Source organism: Mus caroli, chromosome 6, assembly GCF_900094665.2.
Source record: "Mus caroli chromosome 6, CAROLI_EIJ_v1.1, whole genome shotgun sequence".
Lineage (NCBI taxonomy): Eukaryota > Metazoa > Chordata > Mammalia > Rodentia > Muridae > Mus > Mus caroli.
This window is the reverse complement of record NC_034575.1, coordinates 137,415,423-137,426,849: the sequence shown is the minus strand read 5'-3', so window position 1 is coordinate 137,426,849 and position 11,427 is coordinate 137,415,423.

Sequence of the window (11,427 nt, the reverse complement as noted above, 5' to 3'; positions counted from 1 at the left end):
TAATCATTCTATGTGCATGAATGATCAATTTTGGTGACATAAATTCTCTACTCTGAGAGTATGTCCTTTCTCTCTTCAGTCATTTTCTGTTAATGCATAAGACACATACTTCCTGACCGAGTGTCTTAAAGTTGTTCAGTTCCATCCTAACTATGTGTATTCAGTGTGGAACAAATTTTCCATCAATATCATCCTAAATTCTAGAGAATAACACATACCTCTCCCAAGAATCACTTCTCGTTTATCTTTAGTTACAATTTGAAAAAAAATTACAATTTTATTTTTTTATTACCTATGCATGTATGTATGTGTTTATATGTATGTGGTTTTACATGTGTGTCCCCATCCATATGATGGCCTACAGTTGATATCTGGTGTCTGTCTGGATTTTTCCCCATCTTACTAAAGCCAGAGGTAAGTAACTCTGATAGTCTAGCTAACAAGAATTCCCTGTCTCTGTCTTCTGCATTTCCTATGCTGTAAGTGGGATGCCACATACAGCCGGATCTTATTGGTCTTTTGAACCTCTGGTTACTACAGGAACATGCACATACATGCATGCATATCCGAACACATATGTACCCACACACATGCAAGGAGGCCAAGGGATTAATTGCTGGAACAGGTTTCTCCATTTCTTGGAAGTCAGTGGATCCCCATCCCCATACTGGATGTTTTCTGACATCCAGTAGACTTATGTCCCAAGAGTAGATGAGGAATTAAGATTTGGTCCCAATAGCTATAAGCATAATGTAGCAGTAGGCATCCTGCAAAAATCCCAAAGCAACCTGCAACACACATATGTTTTTCAGTGGTTTCCCTATATCTTCAGCAACATAGACCAGTGGATCTGTCTATTAAATTTTGGCAACTTCCAGTATGTTCAGAGTCCATCACTACCACAAACACCAGTTGGGCAGGTCTCCCCTGTTTGTTCCTCATTGTTCACCTTCCTGCATTTAGCCATGGCACCCCAACAATCCATAAATTTGGGCTCTCTGGGAACCTCAAAGGCAGAGCTTCTGGTCAAGACCATTGATGAAGGAAAGAAGAGAAATATCAGAGCCCAGCAACTTGCCATCTGGCTCAATAGAGAAAGAGGGCTGATCATGAGGTCACACCAGGAGTAGACTTATCATAAGCTCCCAGGAACTGAGTCATTTGCCCTAGGGAGGGAGCATGATTGAGCGAGCCAGCAGGAACCACACAGTAGCTGCAGACGTTCAGACCTGAAACTGGGAAGACTTCCTGGTCCAGAATCTTATAGCCTCCGCTGAAAGAACAAGCTAAAGATGAGATGTGGCTCGTCCCCCTGATACTCCTAGAACATACCGCTGTCCCCACCTGGCAGCCCAAGGCTCTCTGAGAGCTATTGAGCTACATCACCTTCTATTTTGTGATGGTTAGGATGCCACAGTTATCAACAGTTCACATCTGTTGCATTTAAACCCATGTGACAATTTCTTACCTCATTTGAGGTTATCAATCCTGAATGATATTAAAGTATCACCTTTTATGCACTTTTTAATAATGGCCTACTCCATTAATAGAGGAGGGTGTGGTGAGAACCCAGTAACAAACAGAAGACTGTATCAGACTGTGTCATTATTACCGTATGTATCATGGAGGTAGAACCCTGGTGCTCAGGCTTGAGCTTGACAGCAATTCTATTTACTGGCTGAGCTATTTACTCCCTGGTCCCAGAGTTTAGCGCTATTTTAAGAAAAGACAATTTTTAAACTATTTAATCACTAATGTGTCAAAACAACATCAGTTTTCCTCAAACCATGGCAATAAAATAATAGATGTATGACCATGAATCATACAGACTCAAGGATGAAGGATCTCTCATTTTGAGAGACGTAAGTCTCTCAAAGCTATGTGAATTTCCCCTTAGAACCTGCCCGTGAGAAAGGTCAGCATGGCTCTAAAAGTAGAAGCAGGCATGTAGCTAGCAGGTCAGAATGCTCACCCTCTCCTTCCCCACAGTGGAGGAGCTGATGTTTCAGGATCAACTTCTGCTTGGAAATTTAGTCATCCTCCAGGTCAGAAGACAAGCATCAATATGAGAAAGCCATATCAGAGAAGGATTTTGGTTAAATTATCAGGAAACGTCATCAATTTTAAAACATATTTCTACCGAGTGATGATTTAAATGCCAGTGTGATAAAGGACTTCACTGAAAAAAACTTTCCAGAAGATGAAAAATTGAAATAATCAAATATGACTTAAATGCTTTGAATCCCCGTCACAACCTTTTTAGGTGTTTCTTTTTCCAATACATCTGAAAACCATGAACTTTCCATACTACAGTTGAGAAAATCAGTTTGGGTAAAAGTCCTTTACTTCTCTAACATTGCAGCTTGTGTGTTTGGACACTGGGTAGCTGAGAAGGTTGAACATACACCTGAAAAAAGACAGAGACCCCTGTCTATACCTTACCAGTTGTGCATGAGAGTCTACACAAAACTAGAATCGAGAACACAATTTGAGTCAGTTAAACTTGGGCAGAAATCCTCTTTCAAGTTTGGACCATGATGTTCTCATCAACAAGACATCTGGTCACAAATTTCTAGGCTAACGGGTAATACCATCTTCCCTCACTTCTTTTCTCTCCACACCAATCTGTAAACTAACATGGTGATCTCTAGTAAACTATTGGCTATATCAGTTACCAGACTGTGAGGGCTTGTATGTGCTTGGCCTAGGGAGTAGCACTGTTAGAATATAAGGCCTTGTTAGAGTAGGTTTGTCACGGTGGGTGTGGGCTTTAACTCCCTCATCCTAGCTGCCTGGAAAGCCAGTATTCTGCTAGCAGCCTTCAGATGAAGATGTAGAACTCTCAGCTCCTCCTGCACCATGTCTGCCCGGATGCTGCCATGCTCCCACCTTAATGATAATGAACTGAACGTCTGAAGCTATAAGCCAGCCTCAATTAAATGTTGTCCTTACAAGAGTTGCCTTGGTCATGGTGCCTATTCATAGCAGTAAAACCGTAAGTAAAACACAGAGTATTTAAAATTGTGTGTGTGTGTGTGTGTGTGTGTGTGTGTTTGCATGCACCCACATGTCTCCATGAAGATGTATATGTGTGATTGCATGAGCATTTGTGCACATGTATGTGGAACTTAGAGGGAAATTTTAATTATCATTCTCAGAAACATTATTTACCTCTTTCAAGACAGTCTCTTCTGAGCCTTAATTCATCTATTAGGTTAGGCTGACTGGTTGGTGAGCCTAGGGACCTACTTGTCTTCCCTCCTTAGGTCTGGGAATGTGAGTGTGTACAACCATACCCGATATTTTCCCAAGAGTGTTATAGTGATGGAACTCAGTGCCTTATTTTTTAAATGCAAGCACCTTACCAACTGATTTATCTCTCCAGTGTCTCCAGGAATTGTTTTATTGTGCTGAGTGGATATGCTGTTGATATGAGTGTAACATGTCTGTATTTCCACCAAACTAGGCAGTGTTGTCAATCCTGCTGGTCTAATGGCAGAATCCTTTAGAAGGAAAACACTTGAATAAAGTTTTCTAAGAAACCTAAAAGTGAAAACTAGACAAAAAGCAACAATTCCTTTGTAAACACTTTAAAACTGTATGGATTGGCAAATATTTTCTTCTGGGTTGATTTTTTTCATCTTTGCAATAATAATTAAAAGGTATATTTCTATCCAGGCACCTTCCCTTGAAGATGACTCATTTGCTTAACATTTTAAACTGCAACCTTTTCAATATGAAGCTATTATTTTTCTATTTCCTTCAAATTAATTCCAACCCTATGTTTGGTTTTTAAATCTCACAAAATGATGAAATCAGTGTTGTTTTTCTAATATTTTTTAAATTACAAGCATGTGCATACACACACAAACATACACGTAGATGTTTTGATAAGTCAACTTTCTATCTCATATGAGCTCTACTGCCATCCCTTTTAATGGCCAAACAGATAATTTCATAATGCTATCTCACAGCTTTCAAAATAAAATTCAAGATCATTACCTGAGATGATAGTTTATTTACTATGCTTTCTGATTATAATTTGTAGTATAACATAAAGTTTCTTATTTGTTTTGGTAAATTAAATAGTGTAAATTTTCAGTTCTTCAAACATGCCAAACATACAAACTGCCTCACCATCTGCAGTACATTTCCATCTCTGGCATGATGCCCACACAATGTACACATCATCCATTAGTCATCTGAATTATATTCTAGGTCAATGGTCATAAAATACACTTAAATTAGATTAATCTAGAAACTTTTACAAACAAATGAATGATGAGCTATGTGGATATAAAATTCTTTCTAAAGTTATATGTTGAAGGTTTTGTCCCTGAATAATGATGGAGAGGTGATTGGCTCATGTATCAACCCATAGATAAGTTTAAAAGTGATTAGGGTAATATTAAGACTAACTGTAGGAAGTAGGTCACCTGTGTGATGTTGGGAGGTATTGCTGGGGCCTGTTGTCTGTGGGCTTCCCAATCACCATCAGATGTACAGCCATCTGGCCACATGCTGCACTGCCATATGGCTCTGCCTCACTTCAGGACTGAGTCTCTATATTCAGAAGATGATGGACTGAATGTTCTGGAAACTTGAGCTAGAACTGTGCTTTCTTCCTCTCAGTTGCTTTTCCCAGCATTTTTTCACAGTGTTCGAAACCTGAGAAGCTCATGGACCAATTTCTGCTCTGCTGCACTCATCAAAATAGTCTCTTTGGATTTCCCTACATATCCCGCTGGGGCCTCCACTTCAGTGCTGGTGGCTCTCTTCCAGTTTCACTGCCTCTATTCACCACTTGCTTCAAAATTGCCTTGAAGACTTACTGACTTAATTTTTTTGGAAACAGGTGCTTTCAGATGTTCTCATGCAGACCTTTTTTTTTTTTTTTTTTTTTTTTTTTTAGGGGGGGGAGGTTAGGTCCTGAACGCTGAAGTTATAAACAAGTTCTCTAGGATCTTAGATACTTTTAGAACCTATAAAAAGAATGAATCTTCCAGGTATAATGTTAGCTTCAGATTGCAATGTCTTTGAACAAGAGTTGAATGGATTTTTTATAATGACAGACTTAACAAGATATGTGCGCACTATGACTTTTATGACCTAATACTTTCTATAGGTAACAGTAGACACTGTAGAATTAGGTTAAAAAACACTGAAAGAATATGATTACTTGTAATTGTGTTTATAAACCACACATAAATATGATGTATATTATTGTGTTATGTTTGTGTGCTTGTTTTGTGTGTGGAGATATGAATGTGTATGTTCAGGCATAAGTGAATCTACATATACCCATGTGTGGAGACCAGAGGTTGATGTGTCTATTTTTTTATATTCCCTAACTTCTGTGTGTGTGTGGTGTGTGTGTGTGTGTAACTTACTGAGGATGAGGCTAGTGTAGCTGGCCAGTGAGCTTCAGTGTTACCTCTCAGCACTGAGAACACAGACATCCACAACTACCAAACCAGGCTTTTTACATCTTTGTAAATACTTTTCTCTTTTTTTTTATTTGTATGTTTTGAGAGTATATTACAATTATGTTATTTCACCCGTCCCTTTCTTCACTCCAACTCCACCCATATACCTCTTTATTCCTTATTCATGGCCTCCACATACACATCCCACACCTATATGCCCATATTTGGGCAGTCATGTTGGTGAGATTTTATGGATGTAGCTTCTGACTTTACTAAGTGATGCAGTGTCATAGTCAATTCCCTAATCCTCAGGCTCTTACAAAATTTCTGCCCCCTTTTCCAGAATGTTCCTTGAGTCTCAGGTGCAGGAGTTTATTATTATTACCATCATCATCATCATCATTATTATCATCATTGTTGCTTCTACTATTAATTATTATGTGAGCTTTGGAGCTCAAATCATGTCTGCAGGCTTGCACAGTAAGCATTTTCCTGACTGAGAAGTCCCCACAGTCCTTCTAATTGAGATTTTTAAAATCACATACCAACTTAGAGGAAGATAGTATGTTTCTGGCTCATGGATCTAGAACATTTGGTCCCTATTATTCTTATTATTAGAAAGTAAGAAAACAAAAATAATCTTCTATCCTCCTAAGAAAGCCGACTATAGGTAGATGACAAATTCTGTAACTTAAAAGGAACTGCAAAACAGTGGAGAGACATTATTAGGGACTTACTTCATTTATGAGCCAATTTCAAATAGAACACTCAGCATTACTCAACCATTTAATACACAACTAAAATGGAGGCACACAGACAAGTTAAAGATGTTTTCTAACTTTGTATGGCTGGTGGATGCTGTGAATTAAAGACCCAATGTGTGTTTACTGCTGGGTCTTGATTATCTGAGGCTATTTCCTGCAATGCAGCATGCTATTGAAAAGGAGCGATCCCTCATGCTATCTGCATATGCTTGCATGCTTGCCTATCCATTTAGCTTATGAGCTCATCCCGTTACTTCCTTAAACAGTGCATGTTCCTCTGATGGAGCCGAAACCCTCTGTAGTACAAATAAGTTGCTGGTTTGAAATGACACTCACATTTTAAAATTTGTTTTCCTACTTGCATTGATCTGAAAGCAGGGGTCTTAAAAATAATTTCAAAATTCTGAATTGTTATGGTTAAAGCTGAGAGATGTGTTAGTCATAACTAGAGTGGCCTATCCTCTCAAGAGTCACAGACTTTCTGCTTGCAGAAAGGTAAGCCTGACAGATGAATTACCCTGGAGTTGATTTCGAAAGTCAGCATACTGAGCAAGGTGAGCAGTGCTGGATATAGCGCTTGGCCTCTAATAGGCAGAATGGAGGTAAAGGATGGTGAGAGGCAAGCTTTGCTTCTCAGGAATGATTGACAGGGTTCATTTTAGAGTTTATTCTAAGTTTGTTGCTGCCCCATCAAGCTCAGAATGCAAATGTAAAAAGAACTACTTCTAGTAAAAAAAAAAGTAGTGTTCTTGTCTGCACAGATAAAGTTTCAATACTCAAGAAAACGTAAATCAGACAACACCCTAAGCCATGCACAACAGAGGATGCACACTTACGGTTTCATACAGTGATTTCCTTTCGATATGTATGGAGTTAAACAAAGTTATCCTGAAGGTCGTTTCAAGGGTACATTTTACTATGGTTGTGAATTACAAAGATTTGAATAGTAAAATAGAGAAATTGGATTTTCTGAGCTCTACTCTCTTAAGAACACAGTTAACTAAATCTAATTGGCATAATTTTCTTTTCCTAAGGGGGCTCAGCCTGTGTATTTGGATCATAGCTGGAAGGGGGAGCCATTCAGTTCATGAGTGCTGAATGGAGTTGGATCTGCTCTAAGAATTGCCCGTGGAACTTACCATGAACACACAGTAGGACTTCAGTCACGGAGTAAGACGTCTTGTTCTACATTTTTCTCTAGGGCGATTCTGTGTCACTCTGCAGGGTGCAGTAATTACTTAGTTACTTAAATGTTTTGCTCAGCTCTGCTTTAAATTTGGGGAGCAACATTTTTGACTAAGCACAAGCAAAATTGAAGATGAGACTGGCAGCTATTAGACTTCTATCATTTTGCAGCAGAGAATTCTGCCACGTTCACTCCGAAACTGAATCCCTCAGCAAATAAAAACAATTCTCCTTTATTTGCAATCCATTTAGGAACATCTTGGTCTAGTAACTAATGAAACTCGGGACATTATCAAATCTCTGTGGTCATAGACTGAAATATTTCTTGAGAATGGCCTGGCATGTGACAGTTTTGAAGTACATTTTCCCCCTTGCTTCCTCTTCCTTTTGGTCATTGTTCCCTTGAACAGAACAGTTTAAAAACAATCCTACAAGCATCCCTAACCCACAATCCTCTGCAGGCTGAAGGAGCTGCAGCACACACACCCACACACACTCTATGGTCTTGCTGGGTGCTTTCAGTTCCACATTTCAGTTTCTCTGAGTGTGCTCTGTGACCTGAGATGTTGCCTTGGATACTGTTGATGGGCATCTTCTCACCTTTTGGTCTCTGGTTGGATTATGCAAAATTGTCTCTCTACAGAGAAGTAGAAAGTGACAGGAGAATGAGGTTACAACATTTTCTGCAGAATTCCTGTCTTTGATGGTCATTTTGTGTTTTTTTTTCTACAGTAGAGCAGAAATATGGTTAGCTGGTGTTTTCCAAATAGCGTTCTCTTCAACTCCTTAAAGGCTTCCTCCTTCTGAGCTCTTTGGTTAGGTACAGTCACCTTCTCCACAGAGACCCAGCATGTCTCCCTGTTGTTACTAAGCCTCATGAATTGACTCATCCCTCATTAATCATCAAACTGTGTTGCCCTATTTGTTTCAATGTAATGGATAAATATTGGCCAAAAAGAAGAGCGAATTGTAGCATAGATGTGATGAAAGCTCACAGAATTCTGTATGTTTTGAAAATAAAAGGAGAAACTATATGAAACAGATGTTGAAAACTGTGGTGTATCTTAACCGAGCATGTGTATTAAAAAGCAAGTGGAACTAATTATACACAAAGGCATTATTATACAACTGAGCACAGATAAAACGTGAAGAAGGGAAAGATGTTCATCTTTGCAGATTCACATTTCAAAAATATATGCCTGATACATGAATGCAGATAAAAAGATAATCATCTGGGAGAATAGATTGTTAACATTAAATATTGGCAGACACAATGGAATGCAGGATAAAAAGGGATTGTTATTTCAGAGGGTGAAGATGGTGATGTGTCAACCAATACATAAATTCAGATGATATCTGAAGGACAAGGGCTGACAATAGATAAAACTGAGCAATGTAAGCATGTCAATTAGATACACTTCAGGAGATTAAAAAAAAAAAATCAACTCCCAAAAGGAACTTGCTCTCCATGGAAGACTAGAACCTGCAAAGAAGGCTTGCTGGACATTCTGGCTATAAGGTCAAACTCAACCTAAGTCCCTTGTGCTTGAAAAACTTATGACAGTACTCAGGTTTGAAGATTTGGAAAAGACACTGTTACTAGTATTTAACTGATAGTTTCACTCAAGAAACACACACATGTTCATTAATCTTATAGGGTGTGTAAGAACTAACTTGTAGCAATCAGGCTTTCTTCAGGGTGGGTACGTTTGCTTTCTCCCAGTCCATTTTTAGTTTTCCTTGTAACTTATTTTCAACATTATTTTTAGTAATTTGTTCCCTTTTGTTTCTCTGTGAGCTATTTCAGTGCTGGATTTAAACCAAGAAGTATTTTCAGTGACATAAATCTTGATTTTTAAAAATGTCTGGGTGCACTCAACGCCACTTAAAATTTTAAGTGATTTATGTCATAAATCATGCAACAATTCTAAAACTCACAATCACTAGATATCACCACAATCACTTAATTTGTTTAATTTTGTGTGGGTGTGTTATATCTGGTGACCAGAGAGCAGAATGTGGGAGTTGCTTTCCTTCTTCTAGCGTCTGGGGTCAAGGGTTCAAACTCAGATCATTGGGCTCAGTGATAGGCACATTTAGTTGTATCTTGTCACCTTGATGGAGAACATTTTAGTTTGTATTTTTTTTCTAACTTTTTATTTGAACCCATTAGAGGAATAGTCACTATTTCTTCAGAATATTATATTCTCCATTTCTTTTTGTTTAAAAACTTTAGAGGACCCTGACAAAAACACTGGAGATAAATTGTAAGTTCAATGCCTGTTAGAAGAGACTCTAACTCAAAATAAATGAACTAACTAACTAAATGTATAAGTAACTGAATTTTGTTATTAATATGGGACTTCTATGTAACAGAAGTTTTAATAACAATAATTTGATAATATACAGAACATGAGAGCCCAAGAATTAATCATGGGTTGATTTTGTGCATGAAGATAGTTGGAAAACAATTAATAAGTGGTAATAGAACTGCTATATATATGCTTAACACTATACTACACATGATAGCTATGTAATGCTTTGTTTTAAATTTGATTTCTGTAACATTTTCAGTTTTGTTGGATAGGTTGTGCAAACATCTCACTTTTAAGAGTCAGCTTTAACAAATGGATAGCACAAGAATCAGATAGTATCAATGCCTAAAGATAGGGTAGAGTTGAAAAGAATATTGGGATGCCATGTTGTCTTAGTGACCTTCTTATTACTAGAGCACACTATGACCAAGGAAACTTAAAGGAAAGTTTATCAGGACTTACAGTTTCAATGGGTTTGAATCCATGACCATCATGTATGTGTGTGTGAGTGGAGGGCATGAGTGACAGGCATGGTGCTGGAACAGTAGCTAGGGAGTCCTTTATTGTGACAATAGTCACCACCAGGCAGAGAGAACCAACTAGGAATGGTGCAGGATTTTTTTCAAAGCCCTCCACCCACAAGGCCACACTTCCCCATTCTTCCCAAATGGCTCCACCATTTGGGGACCAAAGATTTAAATATATGAGCCCATGAAGGCTCATTGAAACCACTACACCTAAGAAGGAAATTGAGGCTGGAATTAATTTTATTGAAACGATTGTGTTTTATTTTCAGACATGAGTGTGGGTACGTGCACATGAGTGCAGATGCCCACAGAGACCAATGAAGAAGGATCTGATGGAGCTGGATGGAGTTACGGTGATTGTAAACCACCCTGTGTTAGTGCTCAGAGCTGAACCCTGGTCCCAATCCTTGTGGATGGAATCTGACTGCTCTTATTGAGAATATTCTGGCTTACTTAATTGTTCTGCAAGAATCAATATTTTAGTACACCAAACCACAACCTCTTACTCCTGTACCCCTCCCTCAACAGAGTATTGATAACCACTGAGAGAGTTATCAGCTATTCATTGAGAACTGGGAGGTGCTATGTATTCTTATTTCCACAAAAGAACTGGAAGTGGCTTTTTAACCATTTGACCTATGAGGAGACCAGAGTTGTACCCAGCCTAGGGGCTGCAGGCTGTTGCCACTGTTCCCTGAGCCTCTAGCAAAAACAACAGCAACAGTAACAGCAACAGGGGCCACAACGGCAACAGAGAAAATAAGTGCATGCTGCTCTAGTCACTGTGTATTATGTAAGAAGCCATCGCTGCTTAAACTACTATTTCTATATTGAATTGGCAAGAATGTCCCCAAATCTCCCTGTATTGTGATTAGCCAAACCACTGAAGAAAATACTTGGGATGGAGCTAGCCCAACAACTCAATTTTCTCCTACATCTACGCACTTAGATCTTTGTATAAAATCATTGTGTGTGTGTGTGTGTGTGTGTGTGTGTGTATTTCTTTTTTTCTTTTTCTTTCATTTTTTTTAAATTTTTTTATTACGTATTTTCCTCAATTACATTTCCAATGCTATCCCAAAAGTCCCCCTTACCCTCCCCCCCCCACTTCCCTACCCACCCATTCCCACTTTTTGGCCCTGGCGTTCCCCTGTACTGGGGCATATAAAGTTTGCATGTCCAATGGGCCTCTCTTTCCAGTGATGGCCTA